Here is a 21,774-nt window from a genome sequence, read left to right as displayed (position 1 = left end):
CCCGCCCCTCACACAGGCGGGCCGCCCACGGGCCCCGCGCAGGCGTGTGGAGAGCTGCGCAGCGGGAAAGCGGGTAAGTAAGTGGTAAAAAAACCGAAGTAAGTAGTGCTGTTTCTTTCTTCCCCAAGTTAATTGCGGCGCCCCGTCCTAGGTCTTGCCTTGTTTTGCAAATCGCAATATCCCAGAACGGCTGAGGTTGGAAGGAACCGCAGCGGGTCAGCTGGTCCAAACTCATCCTACAGCACATGACACAGGATCCCATCCAGATGATTCTTGAATATCTCAAATGAGGGAGACTCCACAACTTCCCTGGGCAACCTGTTCCAGTGCATGGTCACCCACACAATACAGTTTTTCCTCGTGTGGAGTTGGAACTTCCCGTGCATCAAGTTATTCCCATTGCCTCTTGTCCTGTTGCTTAGCACCACCAAGCAGAGCCTGGCTCCATCCTCTGACACCCTCCCTTCAGATACTGATAGACATTGAAGAAGCCCACACTCGAGGCTGAACAGCTACCTCAGCCTTTCCTCATAAGAGAGATGCTCCAGTTGACTATTCATCCTTGTTGCACTCCTCTGGTTGCTCCAGGAGCTCCACGTCTCTTGTACTGAGGAATAAAGAACTGAACACACCACTTCTGATGCAGTCCCACCAGGGCTGAGTAGAGGAGCAGAATCAACCTCCTCAATCTGCTGACAATGCTCTTCCCCAGGACACCACTGGTGCTCTCAGCCACAGGGGCACTGCCTGGGCTCATGGGCAGCTTGTTGTCCACGAGGACCCTCAGGTCTTTCTCTGAAGAGCTGCTTTCCAGCAGGTCAGTGGTAATGATAAGCTTTTACCCCAAAGTGCGGAACCTGATGTATGTCTGCATTTTTTTTCCCAGTCCTTCATGTCAGTGAAGAACTTGGAAACTGGCAGAAGCACTCCAAGATTAAGGATAATTTTTTGGTCATGGAATAGTCAATGGTGAGGCTTACTTTACTGCATTTTGGGGCAGGGGGGTCATGCCCACCTATAGTTCAGCATTTTAAATCCTTTTTTGGGTCACATCTGAATTATTCAGTTTCATTTTTTGTCCTTAAGTCAGTAGGAATTAGAATGGTGTATGAATCACACAGCTGTTGTTCCCCAATCATCTATAAGTGAAATAATAACTCACTTTGGGAAGGTCTTGGGACTGTATTGCATTAAAGCTTACTGGTTAAATAACAATGGGTAATGTCCAATGAGACTGCTAATGAAAGTAACTACTCCAAAGGTAATCAGTTGAGACAAGAGTGCCCTCTGTTTACATCCTGAAGGCAAGTTCATTGTATATGTTGTACATGTGCAAGACTCTGGACTCTGCTGTGAAGTTCAGTGCTTAAAGTTCATGTTAACTTGGTCTTACTTTTATTCACACAGGCAAAAGCATCTCTATTAAATGATCTATTTATCTGAACCTCCTTTACTAATGGCATAAATATGGGATTATTTAAGAAAAACATTTCTAATGTATAAAGGTCCTGTGTATTTCTATTGGCATCTGCTTTGCTTTGGAGACAGGAGCAAAGTGCTGAGGGGCAATTAGCTAGAAGGCATCTACTGGACTTACCAAGTGATTAACTTACTCCATTCTGCCTTTTTTCATGCACTTGCTTTATTCTATATGTAATAATCTGAAAATTAATTAGTTGTAGTTCAATACTGACTTTGTTTCTGGTGGGATGATTTAGTCATTAGACTTACCTAGTCTTTAACAAGTGTCCAAACATTGCTTTTCAGCACTAGAATATAAATTGTTTCTGTCATTGAATTAACCCAATTCAGGGAAAGGAACAGCAATGCTTTTTGAGTGTATTGAAATGCTTCCTTCCTTTCACAGGAGGAGAAGGGATGGGATGTACTTGCTGGGGGAACCACAACTTACATTGAGTATAATTCTGATTTCCAAACTCAATTGTGCCAAGTTCGTTTTCCTCAGCTCTGAAGAGGTGAACAAGGTGGTTCTTCCAAGGCTTCTTGGAAGAACAAAGCTTCTTACAAGGTAAAAGGTTCCTCCAAGGTATTGTTTACAATTATTCTCCCTGTCTTTTTTTGTTTATTTGTTTGTTTTGGTTTTGGTTGGTTGGTTTTGGTTTTGGTTTCTGTTTTTTCTTTCCCAGTAGTATTTCTAGGTAGAAGAATTTCCTTGGTTTGTTTCCTTGTCAGCATGTGGTTTCAGGGAGAATTTCCTATGAGCATTTCACCTGTGGTAGAACAGTTCCAGAACAATTGCACAGGGAAGTTAGAGTCATATAGAGGCTCTCAAAACATTTATAAGTGTGTCTTGGGAAAGCTAGTAAAAATATATTTCAAACCCCTGCAGACCCATGCTCCTAGATGGATTTGCTTTGAGTCTTCTCACAAGAACATATTTGAATAGTTTATTCTTCCTTATGGTCCTGTGATGTCACCATTTTTTATTATTTTGATAACTTCTGTTTGACTACAGTAAAGTTTCAGTGATGCAACTGTTTTTTCATATTGGTGAGTTTGTATAATTGCCCTCCAATTACAGTACCTAACTAATGAATCAAATATTACTGATTCAGGGTAAAGACTTACAGATATTTCATTTGTATGGTTCTTAGGCTCCGGTCAGGTGCTTCATTCTTTGTACTTTGAACTCCAGTTTACCTTAAGACTGTTGCTGATCTTTGCAGCAAACATTTGTTCAGGTTCTGCTTTCACCTTATATTTTCAGAATAAATGTGAAATTTTATCTGAGATAAGAGCTTTTTTGTGGAAAATAAGCTTATTGTTGGGTAGCTTCTGGATCTTTTGTAAGAACCATGCACGCTAAATTAAGGAGTTGCTTCATATGCAGCTGTTAATTTTCTGAGCAGAGGCAGAGGGTATTGCATGAACTATTTCTCTTTCACATTTCACCAGCATGGACATTTTAATAATGTTTTGACTTCTGTGTTAGGTTTGGTTGTCTTGCTTGCTCAGGTGCACTTTAAGCTGTTGAACAAACAAGCAGAATTGTAGCCCATGGAGTTCTCCCTGTGTTTCCTTAGAGAGCCATCTCAGGGCCTCAGATAGCCCAAAATATTCCCTCTGAGGTAATGTGGATATTAGCCAAGCAATGTACTTAGTCTTTGTCAGACAACATTTTTCCCAGAGATTCTTATCTGTTGGTTTGTCAGTATCAGAACAGGATGTATTTGAGAGAACAATGGTAACAGAAAGGTAGGTACAGAGCTTGTTATCTGCAGACATGGGAAGGAAACTGGCCTGCTTTCCAAAATGTTTATCCTGTAGCTCTTACCAACTGTAAAAGTGGCTGAGAAGCACAACTGACCTTTTGGAGAAATCAAAATACTTCAGCCAATGAGCACTCCTCTTGATGACTATTTTAATCTTATACTTGTTCCTGAAATGTACATGATGTGATAGATAACCCGAAGCTCAGTAAGACTATTGCTCTTTGGGTTTGTGCTGCCTCTCAGGCACTGATCTGGTTGTGTGGTTCCTACTCTGACATATATACAGATGTATACCTATACAGGCACAGATCCAAAATCAGCTCATTCTGTTCTTAGAGAATGGTGACAACAGTGCAAGGCCAGTATAGGCTAAAGAAAAGTTAGTTGCATTTACTGGGGTAGTGGGAGAGAAAATAGAATCATAGAATGGTTTGGATTGGAAGGTACCTTAAAGATCATCTTGTTCTAGAGAAACCTTGCATTAGACCAGGTTGCTCAGAGCCCCAGCCCAGCTTTGTTAGGATAGGACATCCACATCTCCTTTTATGTAAAATATATACTTTGGTCATTTTACAGTAGTCTGCTGTTTGCATATTCTCCACAGCTGAGATGATAAGTGTCTCAGCTATTTCACTGTCCGTTCACTTTTATATTTAACAATTCAAATACCAAAGTACAGGAGTAAAAAAAAAAGAAAAAACAAGGGTTAGTGTGATCTGTCTGTTAGTTTTGTCTTTGCAACAATCTTTTCCCTTCCCTAGCCAAGCCTGGAAATTAGGGTGCACTCTTTTTAGTGCATGTAATATTTTAAGGTGAAACCTTTTGGTTCATTGAGCATCATAATGACAAAAAGTAGTGCTGCCGTTCACTTTTTTAAATAGACAGGTTTTTTTGTCAAATAATAGAGTTGGGGTCATGCTCTAGTCTGTAGGCATTTGAATCAGACAGTTCATGCATCAAGTCATGCATGGCTGCCACTGTGTCTCAGACTGTCTCTTTTACTAGTACAGTGTCCTTCAGTGTCTTGGATACACAGGTAAACTTCAAAGGTATTCTGGTTGGGGACAAAAATTTAACCAAGAGAAACTTCAGGGCATTCTCTCAGAGAAGGTCAACATGACTAGAACGTGACAGTTGTTGAACCGTGTAAATGTTGTGGCTTTGTTCTAGCTGGAAAGAAACTGCAGGCAAGGCTGATAGAACCTTGTGTAGACACATTTTAAAAGGTAGTTACTACCCAATAATAGCAGCAGGTTTAATGTGCTTTTTTTTTTTTTAAAGGTGTATTAGCTGTTCTTGATCAAACTTGGAACAACCTGAGGCTACTGTGACTTAAGCAGGAGCCAGGTCAGCTTGTGCATTATGTTCTTTGTTCTTTCTGCCCCTTGCACAAGTGTAGAAATAGGTACAAATATAGGCATCCAGCACTGGGAAACAGCTTCTGGTAAAAGCAGAGCTGAAAATGAGGGAACAGCCCAAGTAATCACAAAAATCTGATTTTGCTGGTGCTGGCCCTGGTGCTGGTTAATATGTGACTAGCAGGAGAATTAAGAGCCTTTTGAGAGAAGAAAGTAACACAATGGCTATGATCCTTCATAATGGGCATAGATATGTTTTACATAGTTATGTATGACTTGTGCTTGCATATATGCTAACTTCTCATGTCATAGATATGACTGCCTGTAGTAACTCCTCAAAGCCCTAACCTGGACTATGTAGTAAGCTTTTTATAGCACAGGTTTCTCTCAGTTACTTTCTTATCTTAGTTTGGCCTTTTGCCCTTAAAAATTATGTTATTTCATTTCAGATCAAATATCAGTCAGTGTTAACTCTTAACTGTATGAAAAAGGTAGAGCTGAAAATTCCCACCAGCACTCCCGAAGGTACTGGCTAGAACATGTAACAGAAACAGTGGAAATAATTAACCAGAACTACCCACACTAGGCTCCAAGGTACACAGAATTGCAGTCATTGTTCTGTTCTCTTGGTATGAGCTGCCATGCCTGCTTTCCTTGCACTGATAGTTCTCTAGGCTTGGAGATTAAATTACTCTGATTCCTTGGCCTGAATCCTACTTCTAATGGAAGTAAGTGACTGACGTAGTCTGATTTTGGGTACCTTGTTGTGTACCTGATATTGTGGAATTAAACTGTCTTGTCTTCTACTCTGTACTGCTGGAAAAATAACTGGCAGGTACTTCTGAATAAATTGTCACAAATGCTTTCTGTGAAGCACTTCCCAGAGACAGCTTCTCAGTGTTGTTAAAATGGAAACAGCCTGGATGCACAAGTGAAAGTCTGCACAAAAAATGCAGCAGTAGAATTAAGAACTCTGGTTTACATGGAATCCTGCCTGCATAATTTGAAAAATAATATCCCTGGTTTTGGCCAGTGGCTGCAACAGTTTATTCTTACAATAAGTATACTAATATAATTAACACACCATTTAGAGTGTAGCAGTGTGCTGATGTTCACTGATGATGTTCTTATAATACTTTAAAAATCACCTGTTGAAGTAACCTTTAATAAAGTTTGTGGAAGTTTGATACTGTTACTTCACGTTTGACTTCCCTGGGGGCAGAGGTTGTGTACCGGTTGGGCTCTAGCAGCCTAAAGAGCTGCACAGTGAGCAGACAGCTGGTTGTTGTTAGTGCTTACATCCCTAATCTTGCTTTCTGGGTATCCTCACACTCTGAAACTTCTGCCTATTGTAAAATGTGGGTTGCCTATCTGTGTACTACCAAAATAAATACTGCAATTCTGCCTAAAGATGTGTGCTGAAAAAAATATAGAAAATTTGACAGCTTGAGAGATACTTTCCATAAGACAGAAGTCCATGAGTCTATGAGTTAAGGTTTAACCATAAAATGTTCAGGTGATGAACTCACTGCTGCTATCTGATTCCATAGATCAATGTGTTATAAATTTGTATTGTGATATTGGCTTTCGCAGATGAATATTATATATTAAATACTTTTTAGCTATGTATGTACTTTTTTGCTAACAAGTCTTAGGTTTAAAAAAGATTTCCTAGGTACAAGGCAAAGAAACCCCAGAGGGCAAGGACACTGGGGCCCAAGTTGTTATCAGGAGAACAATAGAACCCAAACTGTTATCAGAAGATATGAAGACCAGCTGCCCTCAGGGGAAGGATGAGGGGCCCAGGCTGTTATCAACAAGTGACCATGTGCAGCAAAAAGGAAACCAAAACTCCAAAATAATGCTGACCAGCTAGAATAATGATGACCAGCAAAAATTATGGTGACCAGCAGAAAATAACATGATCCAAGAAGGTGGAACCAGGGAGGGGACATGCTTGAATATGCATTAACCCCTCACAGCAAGGATGGGATAAAAGGAGTGTTCCTGAGATACCAGGTGTGTTCCTGGCAAACCACCAGGGCACCCGGCCGTTTTAACCCTTTTCTTTATTTCTTTTGTCTCCTAATTGTCTTTTGTTTATATTAAATTCTTTTTATAATTTATTAAGTGAATCTCGTTTTTAAGAAATGCAAAGAGGTAAAAAGGATGAAACCAGGAATAGAAACAAGCAAACATTAGAACTGCCATGTAGTTGCTGCTGGAGGCTGTTGCCTGTTTTCCTTCTGACTCTATGTGTTGTCAAAGATGAGTCATGCTGGCAAAATCAGTTTATAGGCAAAAGGTTTATGACAACTTACCTAGCCTTTCATCATGTTTTCCTTATCTAGCATCATTAGTTTAGGTTTTGGATAAAAGGTAAAACTGTAAGTATCCTGGGAAACTATCACTGTATGTTTACTCTTTCCTGATACTAAGAGTACTGGGCTAGAAGGAGCCATAGGAGAATGCAACATAAAACTTACATAAGTCACTCTTAAAACCTAATCTGCCCTTTCACATAACAGCTTTAAGGAGTCAGATTGCTAGCTCTGCGGCTGCATGCAATCAGAATGGTGATTAATTTGCTCATAGCATACTTCACTTCTAATGTTCAACCACACTGTCAAACTTCCACATCCTTTGCCTTAGATTAATGGACATTGGTCATGGCATATTCATCCCTTCCATCACAGGTTGCTGATGCTCTGCAACTGTTCAATTTTCAATGACAACTCGTGGCTTCCTTCTGCACCATGTCTGCACATTGCAGGTGAAGGTACCTTCCAGTGGGATGCAATCCTGAAGTGCAGGTCACTTCAGTGAATGATTCAATGGGGCACCTTCTGAAGACTTAGTCGTGAGCTGTCCTTTGTCCATCTTGAGATGCTTCTGTGAGGTTCTTTTTTAAGAGCAAGGCAGTAAGCAGTGCTTAAATTGCTGTAGTTAAGGATATTTTTTAACACTGCCTTGAGAGACAGGTGCAAGCGTTAGTTGGCATCAGTGCATATGCTGGTATTTCCTAATAGCTCATTTGAAATTCAGGTTTTGAAGAACCACAAAGATTGTACAATACAGGCTATATATAACTTGGGTGGAAAAATGTTCTGGGTATCTTAGTATTTTTGGCTAATTCTGAAACCTAGTTTCAACAGAACAAATTGCTTAAAATGAATCCTGGGTCAGATGGGGAAAAGGGGAACTTTTATTGACAGCACTATTAGAATGAAATAATTCTTGTGCAGCTCAGCAGCCCAGTTATCATTCTCTATTTTCCTTGTTATTTTGTTCATCTTTCAGATGGGAACAAGCAAGGAAAAACTTGATGGAACTTCTGATTGATGAAGAACTTCTAAGATTTGGGGAACATAAATTTGATAAAATAGATTATTTCATATGGAAGGAACTTACAATGAGCCTGTAATATAACTGCCTGACCAGTTCATGGCCGGCCACGTTAAAGCCTGGTACTAAGGTGTTGGGGGTTAGGTGTCCTTCTTTTAGTTCTGGCTTGCCTGTGGAATTTTTACCCATTAGTTGGGGGAAAACCTAACTGCGGGTACTTGGTGGGTACTTGAAGAACACGAAGAGTTTGGCTGGCCCGAGGGGTGAAGGGGGCAGGAAAAGGGGAGGGTGGGGACAATTTGGCGGCTTCTTCAGCTTCAGAAAAGGACACTTTGGGCACAGAGCTGTTGCGGTGGGGAGAAGGGAATTTTGCCATCACCCAGACAGAGCTGCTGCTTCTTCTCCTCCTTCCCTCTTCGTTGGTGGCCTTGCAGCCCCTGTCCTGCCGGGACATGTGGCAGTGCCAGGCACCGCCGCGGAGCTGCTGATCCACCTCAGCCACCAGCCCAGGATCTCAGCTCATCCCTGCTGTTCCAGCCGGCTGTTCCTCAGAGCCCTGCAGGAGCACCGGGACTGACTGCCCGAGGGGGTTTGTGAAGCAAAGCCTCTCCTCCATCCCTTCCAGTCTCGGCCGAGAAAGCTGTCACAGGGTCCCTGGTTCTGTTTTCTTGCTAATGCTGTAGTTATTGTTTTTTCTTTGCCTTGTTATACATACTAGTAAAGAACTGTTATTCCTATCCCCAGATCTCTGCCTGAGAGCCCCTTGATTTCAGAATCATAATAATTCGGAGGGAGGGAGTCTACATTTTTCATTCCAAGGGAGGCTCCCGCCCTCCCTAGCAGACACCTGACTTCCAAAACCAAGACATAAGGACATTGTCCAAATGCCTCTTAAATACTTAAATACTCTCAGGCTTGGGGCATTAACCACCTCTCTAGGAAGTTTGTTCCAGTGTTTGACCACCCTCTCAGCCAAGAAATATTTCCTAATATCCAGACTAAACCTTCCCTGGTGCAGCTCTAAACCATTCCCACATGTCCTGTCACTGGATACCTGAGAGAAGAGCTCAGCACCTTCTTCTCCACTGACCAGCTGGTGATGCTGTGTTTGATGCATCCCAAGATGCCAGGGCATACTGCTGATTCCCACTAAGCCTGCTAGCAATCAGGTCCCTGTCTGCAGGGCTGCTTTCCAGCCACTCTCCCAATATATACCTGCGTCTGACCTTATTCCATCCTAGATGTAGAATTTGGCATTCCAACTTGGAAAATTTCATCCTGTTGTAGCCCAATGCTTCAATCTACGTAAATCCCTCTCCAAGGCCTCTTGTCCATCAAGAGTCAGGAACATCTCCCAGTTTGATACCATCAGCAAACTTGCTAATGCTGCACTCAATTCTTGCATACTGATTGTTGATAAATATACTGAACAGAACAGGCTCTGGAATTGAACCACAAAGAATACCACTGGTATCCTTCAGCTGGTGCCAGTTGCCCCCTAGACAGATGTAGCTCCATTCACTAGAGCTCTGTCCTTCAGCCAGTTTTTCACCCAGACCACCATGAACCTGCATACCCCACAGTAGGGCAACTCTTGTTCAGAAGGATGCTCTGAGGGACAGTATTAAAAGCCTTACCAAAATCAAAAAGAATGTGACCAGCAGGACCAGGGCATTGATTGTCCCCCTGTACTCAGCACTGGTGATGTCATGCCTCAAACCCTGCATTCAGTTTTGGGCTCCTCACTATAAGAACACTGAGGTGCTGCAGCATGTCCAGAGAAGGGCAAGTGAGCTGGTGTAGGGTCTGGAGCACAAGTCTATGAGGAGCAGCTGAGGGAGCTGGAGTTGTTTAGTCTGGAGAAAAGGAAGCTCAGAGGGGATTTATTACAAGTACCTGAAAGGAGGTTGTAGTGAGGTGGGGATTGATCTCTTTACTCTGCTAACAAGGAACAGGACAAGAGGAAATGGCCTCAGGTTGTGCTAGGGGAGGTTTAGATTGGATATGAGAAAAAGCTGCTTCACTGAAAGGGTGGTCATGATGGAACAGGCTGTCTAGGAAAGTGGTGTAGTCACCATTCTTAAAGGTAAAAATGTGTGGTTAGTGGTGGACTTGTCAGTGACAGCTTAACAGTCAGACTTGATGATCTTTGAGGTTTTTTCCAAGCTAAATGATTCTATGATTCTATAATTTCCTGGGGCTTTTAATCACATGACCTTGCTTTTTTGTGATGGGGAGGTGTTGGGGTAGGGTGAGAAGACTTCCAGAGAAGCTATTAAATAAGGATATTAGATACTTAATGAGACCTCACCAAACAAGCAGTAGTACTGGTGTGGTCTTTTTCTGTCTGCTCAATGAAATAATCTTGTGAGGGCTTGCAATAACTGTGTAAGATACTGTTGGAATTAAATTTGGGTGAAAAGTGCATGGTCAAACATCCTTATTCATCAGAAAGAGACCGAATTAACATGATTAAATCCTTTTAGTGCCTCAATTTTGCAATTGTAAATGTCTTGAAGTATTTATTAGGAAAAGAGAATGCAGCTCTATCTTCATGAAAAAAATTGTATTTTTCTTTGCCCTAGTTTAACAAAGCACTGAAGCACAGACTTGAACCCTCTGGGAATTACTTAAGGGCTCAGAGCCGTAAATCCCATTATTGAGGATTTAGGGGTAGATTAGATAACCACAAGAGGTCATAGTTGCTTCACAGATATAAGAGAGGAGGTCATATTTGAAAATATTTTCTCTTTAGAGGAAAGCTGCCAAAAAAAGAAGGTTGTTCCTACTTAGTTCATGGGGGAAAAAAATGAGCTTGACGTGTAAATTTCCAACGTGAAATGCATGTGAAAGTAGGCATGACACAAGAGAAAAAACCAGTTTGTTAAAGGGAAGAGAGTACAAATTGTGCTTTTTATTAGGCTACTTGTAGAATTTTTAAACTGGTTCTCAGCTTGCTGAATACAATCCTTTTGTAAATCCATCTATTGCATAAGATTAGCCAAGGAATTAATTTGATCCTGGGTATTTCAAATGGTATTTTGAAAATCAATTTGATATCTCATCTGGTTGTCATACTTCCTGCATTTAAAGCAGTTGCCTCCTGAAGCAACTGCTTTAGAATCTAGTATGGGTAGTAAAAGTAGCCATTTTCACTGTCATTTCACTGTTAATTATTTTCTGCAATTTCTATATCTTGAGTAGATTACAAAATAAAAAGTTTCTTCTACTTTATTTGAAATCTGCTTGCAATACATATTTAAACTCGAAATATGAAGTGGCAAAAAGCCATAATCACTTTCTGACTAAATGTACACAGCTCCTACTAGGGTGAGATTATCCTTGTGATCTTCAACATATTCAGGAGTTCTTGATTTCAGACTTATGCATGATTGCATGTACCTTTGTATGATTTACGAGCAACAGTAAATTATTGCTAGTAGATCACAGAAGCCAAAAGAGATAATGCAATATTCTTGTTAATGTAGAGAGTAGCTCTACATCTTGTTGATGTAGTATTAGCAGAAGAGGATGAAGAAGAAAATAGAGAAAAAAAAATAATGATAATGAAGGAAATAAAAAGAAAGGCATCTCATCGATCCTGATGTTTTTGGAAAGGTATGGTTTCCTGTGTCATCACCTGCAAGTGGAGTTTTCTGAGTGGTGCATGCTCCCTGCTAAGCACAGGGTGGACGCTCGCTGACTTTTTACCCACAAACCAGATGCAAAGCAGTGACCTCTGATCCTCAATGCTTCATTATCGAAACTCTCAGCTTCCCTCTTCCGTGTCTTTCAGAAACTGATTATCTTCCTCTCTGCTGAGGGGGAGGAGTGAACACAAACTTGCCACACTAAAAGTCTTGGCAGTTCCTGCATTTTCAGTGTAACTGCCAGCAGTAATTGTTCTTGTGGATGCAGACACCTAGGAGAAGTGTTCCTGTTTCTCTGCAGCTCTGTCACTAGAAAAGAGCTAGTAAAGGAGCTACACGTGCTACATTTTTAACCTCCTTGCGGATTCATATTGATGGTTGTTAGATACTTGAAAATGCAGACATGTTCTCGTGTTTAGGGCTTAGATTCAAAGAAGCAGACGCCTGGGAACCCTTGAGTCTAGAGAAGCAAATATTTTCCTAGAAGTGCACAGTCCTCTTGCTTAGGAGGTGCCAGTTCACATGCAGAGCTCTGGTACCACAGAGCCATGTGCAGCACTGTTGATATCCTGAGTGCACTCACGGTAAAGCTGCAGTAGATAAGGTGCTGTGCTGTATGTGATAGCAGGATTGTTTGTGTGCCATTGGCTAATTACAGAGGGAGCTTGTCCCTGGTTCTAACAAAACTAAGTGTGCTTTTTCTTATGTATTGTTTTGATTTCTTTTCTATTTTTCCTTATTATCCCACTTGCATGGAGCTGCCAGAGGAGCTGTGTAAGCTGGCAGACATGCAGAAACTGAGAAGGGAGCAAGCAAGAGAAGACTACTGAATGAATGAGAATGGTCTTTTGATCAAATAGCCATAGAATTTAATAGAGAGAAATAATCCACAGAAGGATAGAAACTACAGCGATGATGGGGACTGCTTTCCCACAAAAATTAAAGAAGCAGGGTCTCAAACCACATCCTTCAACAATCAAGGATGTACTTTATCAAAGCAGAGCTTGAAAATTAAATTTATGTGGTAAAATCTGTGTGAAGACCTTAAACTGAACTCAAGCAGACTATGAATTTAATTTCTGACACAGTTGATTTGACGGGCTTAGATTGGATGTTTGGAGATATCCAAGTGAAAAAAATGGGCTATTCCCCTTGCAGAGGTGTCAAACAAAAGCTCCTGACTTACAATGAATGACAGGTAATTCAACATTCCATTGTTGAATGGAAATAATGATGGTCTGTCTTTTGGAGGAAATTCCTGCTGTGTCTGACTGAGCTAAGAGTGACTTTTATTTTTCTTGCATTGTTAACAGACCACTTTCTTAAACTGTATAGGTTCTTTTGTTACCTGTTGCAGGTATATAAAATTCTCATTAGAGCAGCTTCCTGCTGGAAGTTGCAAACCACCACCACCCACCATTTTTTGCCAGTGCTGCCACCTCCAACTTGTGGGTAAGGCTGTAACACCACTGTGCTGTGTGTCTATAGACAAGTGTGTGTGAAAAGCAGTTTAGGAGGTGTAGAGCAGTCCCTCCCCAAGCAAAATCAGGTTTTAAGGCAAAACTCTGCTCTACCAGAGGACAAAATTAATGTAGGCCGTGTCTCAGCCTCAGAACAAGTTTTCTGACATATCTGTAAACACTGATGCATGTAGAATAGGGAAGAGTGAAAAAGGTCAAAGGTCACTGCGCCAACCAGATTGCAGTCCAAGAACAATCTGGGCATCAGGCTGCAAAGGTGGGAGTAATAGTGATACCAGCTTGGAAGGGATGTGACAGCTGCATGTGAGTACATGTTTGAGTTGGTTTTCTTTGGATGTAAATTGGTATGACTGTATTTCTGATGTAGCTGCACATTTTAAAAAAATATTTTTAGGGGAAACGTTGGTTTTCTGGTGTGTTGTGTTTTTTTACCTCTCCCCACAAAGTACTAGATTGGCAGTATTTAAATAGGTCTTTATTTGCAACTGTAAGTCAGACTTGCTCACTTCACAGAGTGACAGAAAAACTGCCAAGGTTTTCTCTTCATCATTTAACTAAAGGAAGATTTTTCAAGCAGTCATGGGTTACCACAGATCAGTGGGGTACAATGTGCAACATGCAGGCTCTTCTGTCAGAGAGATCAAGAGCTCTTAGGTTATATTTCCACAACCAAAATCATCTGGGTCCATCAAGTCCTATTACCAGAGAGAAAATGGTGGTATGTCAGGTAAGGGAAGGAGGGAGGGAAGAGAAGCTGAGAGATGAAGGCACCAAGTCTGGGATATAGAACAGTGGAATGTCTCTACAGGATACAAAGTAATTGCTGAGGCTCCCCTTCTTGGTAAGAGACTGAGCTGCTTTCTCAGCCTCTTCCAAGCACGCTGAATCTCTGACTGGAACAGCATTATCATGGAATAAGGATTTCCAGAGAGAGACTTCACAGTCAAATTGCATCTGTGCCACTATAATGATGCAAGCAGCAAAACTTCCTTGGGTAAATGCAAGTATCACTTTCCCTTTGGTTTTCTTTCAGGAACAGCATAAAGAAAAGAAATAGACTGAAATGGAGTCATCACTCAATGGTGCACAAGATTGAAAATTACTATTTTCTTAAAGAAAAAAAAAGGAGTTAGTTTTTTTATGGTCCATCAGCCACAGTAATTCTGCTCAGTGCCAACTCTGTTTGTCTGAGCATGGTACTAACACATAACCAAATAATGCACACTTCCTAAACAACCCTATTCCCGGCTGTACTCTGAGATACAATTAACATCACCAGTTAAGAATAACTCTAGGGAAATTTTACTGGAGCAGTAGCAATGGTCTTATTTTTCTATCCTAGCAATTGTGCCCAGCTGGCAACTAAGCCCCATGAAGCTGATTCCTCCTGCCCTACCCCTGTGGAATGGGGCAGAGAATCAAAAGTAAAACTCCTAGCTTCAGAGTAGTTTGATAATTGAAAACAAAGTAAAATATAGTAATAGAGTAAATAATACGAATGATAAAAAGAGAAAGAAAACCAAGTGATGCACAGCACAATTGCTCACCCCACGCTGACCAATGCCAGATTCCCTTCCTGAATCCAGATCGGCCTCACTTCCAGGTAGCTCCCCACAGTTATACTGGGCATGATGTTCTTATGGTATGGAATATCCCTCTGGTCAGTTCAGGTCAGCTGTCATGGCTGTGCACCCTCCCAAGGTGTTTTTTAGTTCTCAGCGGCAGAGGATGAGATGCAACAAAAAAGTCCTTGATTCAGAATAAACGCAACTTAGCAAAACTCAGAACATCAGTTTTTTTTATTCTGAATGCAAAACTCAGCACTGTCCTAGCTACTGAGGAATTAACTCCATCCCAGCCAGAACCAGGACACTGGTACCTACTGAGCACTGGAGTGACACAGCTTAGTCATGAAATACAGATTTTCATTGCTATGCAGTAGGTGATCTGGATTAATCATCCATTTAAGGATTTGCTCTAAGTGTACTAGTTAATGGGTTTTGGGAGGCAGCGGTGCTGAACAGCTGATGGCCACACCGTGTTTACGGTGCAAAGCATCTTCGCAGTTGACCTTTCAGGCCTGTTTCGTCCAGAGCTCCTCTGATGCAACTCTTAGTGCATGACAAAGCGGTAGAAGGCACGTAGCCTCACCAAATGCCCCCACGTGTTAACCCTGACGGCGCCCCGCTTCTAGCACCGCCAGCCCCTCACCACTCTCGTTAGCTGCGGGGGCTACCAGGCCAGCACAAGCTGCCTGGCTGCCATGGGCGGCCTCCGCGACACCCACCCACACACGGTCCCGGCTCCTCGCCCGCTCCGGCCCCGGGGCTGTCAGTGAGCGGACCCCGCGGACAGAACGGACAGGGCCCTCCCCGCGCCCCCCGCGGCGCCTCAAGGGCGAGCGCGCGTCACTTCCGGGACGCACCCGCCTCCCCGCGCGACCATCGCGAGACCCCGCCCCGCCTCGCGCGAGACTCGTTGGCTCACCCGGCTGCCTAGCCGAGTCCCTTCGGCAATTTCCGTCACCGCCAGACCCTACCAATCGGCCGCTGGAGCGCATCGATGAGCAAGGGCCCCCCGCGGGGTCCCTGCAGGGCCGAGCCCCGCGGTGCGGGCGTGGGGTTCGTGCGACGGCCACGACGGCGCGGCCGGAGCGGCGGAGCCCAAGCGCGGGACCGGAGCGGCGGGGAGGCATGCGGGGTTCGATTGATCAGGCCTGGGCATGGCGCCTCTCCTCCCCCCCGCCATGGCTCCCCGTGTCCCTGCTCCTCTACTCTCAGTGAGCGAAAGTGGCCGCCGCCGCCGTCCCAGCGCCCGCAGCCGCCGCCTCCTCCTCAGCACCAGCGCGGGCGCCATCTTGGCGAGGCAGGAGCCGGGAGCGCCCCGCGGCAGGAGACGGGCAACGCCAGCCCCGGCAACGTGGGGCGAGAGGCCGGGTGGAGCAAGCGGGGGAGCCAGCCCGGGAGACACCCCCAGCCCCCCGCCGCCGCCGCCGCGTCGCCGCCGGGCCCGCTACCTAGGTGAGCCACCGCGGCCACTGCACAAGGGCACGCCGGGCCGGGGCTACTGGAGGCGGCAGCGAGGGCACCGGCCGGGCAGGCCGCGACTTCACCCCCCGCGCCGACCGGCGGCCGCAGCAGCCGGGCCTCTTCTTAAAGAGACAGGCCCCTTCCCCGCCCTGCCCGCCGGATGCGCCCCGCGGTACCGGCGGCCGTGCAGCCGCCGTTCCCCCCCAGCCCCCGTCCAGAGCGGCGGCCGGGCCCCGCCGGGGGGGGGGGTGGGGGGGGCAGAGGGGGAGTTATTCGGGGGGGTCGGCGGGGGGGGCGGGGGCGCCGCCGCGCACCTGCGGCCGCACGTGCGGGCGGTGGCGCGTGCGCGGGGGGGGGGGCGGGGGGGGGCACGCGGCGAGGGCGGCGGCGCGGCCGGGCCGGGAGCGCCGCGTCACCGGCGGGAGCGCGCGGCCGCCGCCGCCTGTGGGGGCGCGCCTGCGGGAACGCGCCCGCCTTGTCCCCCCCCTGGTGCCGTCAGAGCGCGGCCTCCGCCCCGCGGCCGCCCCGGGAGCCGCGGCAGGACCGGGCCCGGCCTGGCCGAGCCGAGCCGCCCCAGGGCGTGAGGCCGCGTGGCGTGGTGCTGCCCGCAGAGCCCGGCGGGGCGGGGGCCGGGGCTGCCCCAGCGTCCCCGGAATAGCCACCGGCACCTGCAGGAAGGGGCCGCCTGCCAGACTCGTGGCGTTGTTGATAGAAAGTGTCTCCCGGGTGCCCATGAAACGTAGTTCGGTGCTGTGTTCCCACTGGTGAATGCGCAGTTGTCTAAAGCTGCGCTCTAAAGTCTGGTCCTGTTTGATTGCAAACAGGTAGCCTGGTGCAGTTTCTCTGCGTGACTCAATCCAATTTCTGTTCATAATTTAGCGTTATATGTTCTTAACGCTGTTGCCGGTCTTCTGTGGAAGATTTCTCCCTCTGCGGTGTTGTAGATAATAATAAATTCCTTTGGTTTATTTTCACCTTTGCGTGAAGAAAATGGTGCTAGTCAAGTTAGTTTCTTATAGTGAAATGTGTATAATTGGGATTTTAGTTTCCTCTCTTACAAACAAAACTGCACTGATTTGTACAGCCCATCTGGTCTGCCTGTATGTATGTGACCAACACGTTTTTTAACTTCCACGAATCATTTTTGTTGTCACTCCTTCAGTGCGTATGTATGAGTGTCGTGACACTGGTGAGATATTGAGGGAAAAGCACAAAAAACAGAACTGTAACTTGAACCTTTTACCAGGGCTAAAGGATGTTGCCTGTAATTCCTGTCTATTACTCACAAGTATATTGTTAAAGTTGCTGAAAATACATCAATTCTTGATGGTTCAAGTGAGCAACTTTCATTGCATTTGGGTATAATGTAATAAACTGTAAATTCTGTAATAAGCATGCTCTTTGACAGGATAGACAACATGCTAGAAATTGGTTTAGATGGCAAGTCCTCTTAGAGATTTTTTTGGTCATAGTTCCCTTTTCGTGGTCTGGGGTGGAGGGAGTGAAAACCAGACAAAACTGAAAATATCTATGCAGTTGGTATTTTGTGTGCACAGAATGGCAAAGTGTGAGGGTAACTGTTGGTGCTGCTGAATAGAGAGTATAAATGCATTGTCAAAGGCCTCCATAAATACTATTAATTGCTCTTTTGGGACAAGAATTACTCTTAATTGAACAATTAAATAGTTAGGTGTGTTTTTCTGCTAGTTTAAAAATGGAAGCACAGCTCTGACATGCCAACTTTTGTGTTCAGTACGTTTGAAGGTATTTTACTGTTTACTATGTATATGCTTCTGATACACTGCTGTATAGTTTTTCTTTTAAATAATAAATTAGGCCCTGTCTGTAACTGGGTTTTTTTTGGCATTGGAAAATCCAGAGCCAGTGCCCCACTGGCTCTTCACTGTATTTAAAAGTGATTAAAAGGTGGAACACAGATCACTGAAATGCTGTCTCGTTCCTTGGAAAACAATATGAAACCTTATGACAAAAGCAGAACAGCAAAGTAAAGCATCTAGTTTACCTAGATTTCATTACTCAGAAAAGTAATTAAAATGGCTTTTTTAAATTTCAGACTCAAATGGTGTGAACTCAGAGTTCAGATGTACATATGTGAATTTTATTTGTTTAACTTGAGGTTAGTGGAGTGCTTTAGGTTAATATGAAATATCGTATTTGCTTTTTGAAAAGCCATAGTGTCTTACATATCCCAGTTATATTTAAGACACTGCCATAAAAAAACCCATATGGGAATTATGTTTTTCTTTAAAATGTGGTCTATAGCTCTGGGAAATTGTTATTAGTGTAACTGTACATTTACCAAAGCAAGCAAAAATGTCAGTGGGGAAAGGAGAGCATGTAATTCTCCTTCAAGCAAAATAGTTCAAGTTTTTTTTATACCACCACAATTTTCTCTGCTGGAGATCATATGCATATAAAGAAGTCTGACAGAAATCTGTCTAGCTGCTATTACTGTGCTAGTCTACATTTTCCACACAGACCTTGACTGTGTGAATCTTCTGTTTGGAGATGTATATAAATTTGTGTCAGGATTTATTCTGGAGATATTACTACTGGAAAATCTCACAGCATTAACTGTTCTGCTGCTCCAATTAGACCTGTATGTCTCAATTCTAAATTTCTTCAAGAAGGAAAACTATTTTAGAGGTTTGCATAAGTTTAGAAATCTGTCTCAGTAAGTTGGTGTCAAATTGCAAAGCATGAAAAACCCATGTGTGGGAAGAACTCAGAAAACTGCTAAAATTGCAAGGCAACTAAGGTGGCATAGAAGATTGTGGGTTTTGCCCAGTTTTAAATCCTGCTATGGATAAAATTTCAAATAAATGAGGAATACATACTTTCTGTGATTTCAGGTTTTTGTCCACATGGATGTTTTGTCAGTGTGCTTACAGTGATGGGATGGAGTAAAGAAGCTACTTCTGTGGGCTGAAATACTGGAACATGTATTGGTGCTCACCTGCCAGCTGGTCACACTTCATATCCATGCATTTAGTGTGTGGCTGGTGAGACTGAATTACTTTTACCTCCCTGATTTGCCTTGCTAGGAAGAGGTACTGTGTATTAGCTGCAATCCAGTACCTTTTACTTGAATGGCAGCTTGTGTTTGTGTATGTGCCCTCAGCTAAGAGTGGAGTTGTTATCATTATTTGCTATGATGGTTGATGTTAGTCATAAAGAGCAGAAAAACTGATTCTCTGGGCCTTATCTGAGGTGTAGAGGTGGCAGCAGCTGAAGGGGAAGAAACACAAGCTCATGGATGAAAAAGTACTGCTTCAAACAGCTCTGCAAAGCGAACCTCATTCAGCTTGCAGCTAGGCACAAGAGCCAGATTTTGCATTTATGGGGTTCCTGTTTGATACCAGTCAGAAAAGCTTGTTGGACTCCTGTTCAGAAATATGCAGTAGATATTTGTTTAAACTGGGAGAATCTGCTTTTAAAGCTAAGCTGCTTCAGGAGACCATGGTTTTGCTGTTTGATTGGTGCAGGTCAGTGAGCATAAAATTTAGAAACCTTGTTATAAAACCTAACTGCTCTCAGAAGATGTCCTTGGAGGATTCTTCTCCAGGGTGTTTACTTATTGACTGGATGCTATAAATGGGCAGACTTGAAAAAACAAGAGGGAAGAAACCTCACACCTATATTAACATTGAACTAGGCAATGTAATTTAAAACAGGATAAGGAGGGCTCTTTCAGAACTGAACTTAGATATTAAACAAATACAATTAATATGAAAGTTATTTTCATGAAGTTATTACATTCCTGCTGATACTTTACCTGTACTTTTAATAATTTTGTGATCCATATGTTACAATTAAATGGTTTGAATGTGAACTTCTAATTAAGAATGCTAGAAGATTCAAAGTGCCAGCCTGGCAATGCAGAAGCTATTTATTTCCAAATGCTGTTTTTCTGAACTGTTAGAACTCCAGGGGAGAGGAAGGGAGAAAGCAAATAGCTATTGAATTTGATACTGGAACTTAACATAAAGTTGGTGTGTATCAGTAAGAAAGTAATGATGGCACAAGGATTACTCTGCAGCTTTTGCTTATTTTACCCCTGTAACATGAGTATTTAACTAAATGTTACCATCAGTAATGAATTCTTTTTGAAAATCTGAGTAGGCAAAAGGATAGATTTATTTCAAAAATGTCAGAGAAAGGTGGATTAAATGTCATCACCATGTAAATCCACTGAAGCAGTATGATGGTAATGTTTTAAGCAGTTACATACAGCAGTGGATCAGGCTGTGTGCCTCTCATTTGTTTGTTCCTATCTTCTCTCACTTCAACGTTCAGTTTTTGCCATTGGAAATATTTGTTTATTTGTTAAAATCTAGAGTGGAAATGAAAGAATGGAGAGTGAATTAACTGTCACTTAGCCTTCTGTATTATTACTTTGATCAGCAGAGAAGCACTCTGTGACTGTCAGCATATAAATAAATGAAAGGCTGAATTAAATCTCTGAGTTATTCACTATTCAGTATGCTTGTGTAACACTTACTAAATTTCTTTTGGGCATTGTAAATATGTTTTAAGGATATTGTTAAGCTCTCCCGTGCTTATTTGTTTATTTGGTAGGCAGGATACAGGCTAGTAACTGTTTTGAGGACAAGAGTAATTAATGCTGTATGTACAGGAGCCTTGTGGAGCAATTAAATGGGAAGACAAGCAAAATCATGTCATTTTATATGGCTGAAATGCAGAGTAGTTATACTATGTCAGGTCAAGGAGGGCTTTATTAAATGTGGAAATGCAAGGTTGAGTTTTGGGAATGTGGTTTTCTGCAAAGAGCAGACAGGTGAAAGATGCCACGTTCTGAGTTTACTGTGTTAATATAATACATTCCCATTTGAAATGGAATGAGAAAAGGAATCACCATACTTTTTTGCTATGTTAGCAGGGAGAGATTTTTGCTCTTTTGATATATGTAGTATGTAATTGTTATTGGTGCTCATAAGGCAAGGAAAACCCCTTTCACCTTCAAGGTGTTCTTTTCTACCACCTCATCAATGATCTCTTCCATTAGAGGCACAAGTTTCATATTTCCTCTCATTTTTTTAACCCTTTTACTTAATTTCTTAAAAAAAAAAGGGTTGCCAAGCATTGGAGCAGACTGCCCAGGTAAAAGGTTGGGTCACTGTCCCTGGAGGTATTTGAAAGGTGTGTGGATGTGGTACTCGGAGACATGGTTTAGTGGTGGACTTGGCAGTGTTGGATTAGCAGCTGGACTTGATGGTCCTAGAGGTCTTTCTCAGCCTAAATGATTTTGTGGTTCATAGCCCTCTCTCTTAGAAGACAATTCTTGATTTTAGTTTTTTTGTTTGGTTGGTTTGATTTTAAATGCCTGTTAAGCACTAAGACATACTTAGATGAAAGTTGCTTGGAAAATGTGCATCTTACTGCCCTTAACACTGGGAAAGCTTTCAGATGTTCCCAAGTTCTGCTGGAAATGAGTATTTGGTGACAGAAGTCAGTCATTCAATTGCTGTCTGGTATGCAAGGACCAGATATATGTAGAAATATACATACTAAAAATATTTTTTATCACAGAGCTCTTACCTTGTCTAACAAATTCTGGTATGTTAATGGTTATTCTCTGTGGGTAAGGATGTTAAATCAAGACACAGTATTTATTAAGAAATAATATAATTTGCTCT

At 43.1% G+C, this 21,774-nt stretch overlaps 1 protein-coding gene and 1 long non-coding RNA gene across 4 annotated transcripts in view; both read left to right on the top strand.

The window, feature by feature from the left end:
• LOC111930207 (uncharacterized) lies at positions 1-2,758 on the top strand. Its single transcript, XR_015287956.1, has 4 exons — positions 1-73; positions 152-787; positions 887-969; positions 1,868-2,758. It is a non-coding gene; the product is annotated as an uncharacterized LOC111930207 (long non-coding RNA).
• A 12,879-nt stretch (positions 2,759-15,637) lies between these two features.
• The window catches only part of INO80 (INO80 complex ATPase subunit), a 65,042-nt gene continuing 58,905 nt past the window's right edge, over positions 15,638-21,774 (top strand). The window contains exons 1-2 of one of the 3 annotated variants that reach the window (XM_086892826.1): positions 17,516-17,860; positions 18,970-19,119. The gene's annotated coding sequence lies outside the window, so the exon portion shown is untranslated. Of the gene's footprint in view, positions 16,088-16,655; positions 16,921-17,515; positions 17,861-18,969; positions 19,120-21,774 lie in introns of those variants that run through there. The other 2 variants (XM_086892825.1, XM_023928156.2) reach the window with 2 other exon arrangements.

This window comes from Cyanistes caeruleus, chromosome 6, assembly GCF_971803275.1.
Source record: "Cyanistes caeruleus chromosome 6, bCyaCae1.hap1.1, whole genome shotgun sequence".
Lineage (NCBI taxonomy): Eukaryota > Metazoa > Chordata > Aves > Passeriformes > Paridae > Cyanistes > Cyanistes caeruleus.
The sequence above is the reverse complement of the archived record's forward strand: the minus strand, read 5'-3'. Positions and strand labels throughout refer to the sequence as shown.